This window comes from Arachis ipaensis, chromosome B01 (assembly GCF_000816755.2).
Source record: "Arachis ipaensis cultivar K30076 chromosome B01, Araip1.1, whole genome shotgun sequence".
In the NCBI taxonomy this organism is placed as follows: domain Eukaryota; kingdom Viridiplantae; phylum Streptophyta; class Magnoliopsida; order Fabales; family Fabaceae; genus Arachis; species Arachis ipaensis.
The window spans coordinates 1,913,665-1,913,952 of record NC_029785.2 but is presented as its reverse complement, the minus strand read 5'-3'; positions in this window follow the sequence as shown (position 1 = coordinate 1,913,952).

The following is a 288-nucleotide window of genomic DNA, read 5'->3' as shown; positions in this document are numbered from 1 at the left end:
CAGTATAAAATGTTAGTTTTTTCGGGAGAAATATCAAATATCAGTCAAAAATTATAGTGTAAAAATATAATGTTTTATTTTTTATTTATCAAATGTAGAGATAATAATTAATTTAGTCTTGAATTTTTATCGGATAATCAAATTGGTTCATGAGTTTTAAAACTGATAAACAATTTAGAGACCAATTCAATTAATTATCGGGTGAAAATTTAGATACCAAAATGATTGTAATCTCTCAAATATATGGCATAGTTATGACTTATGTATCTTGGTTATACCAATGCATGC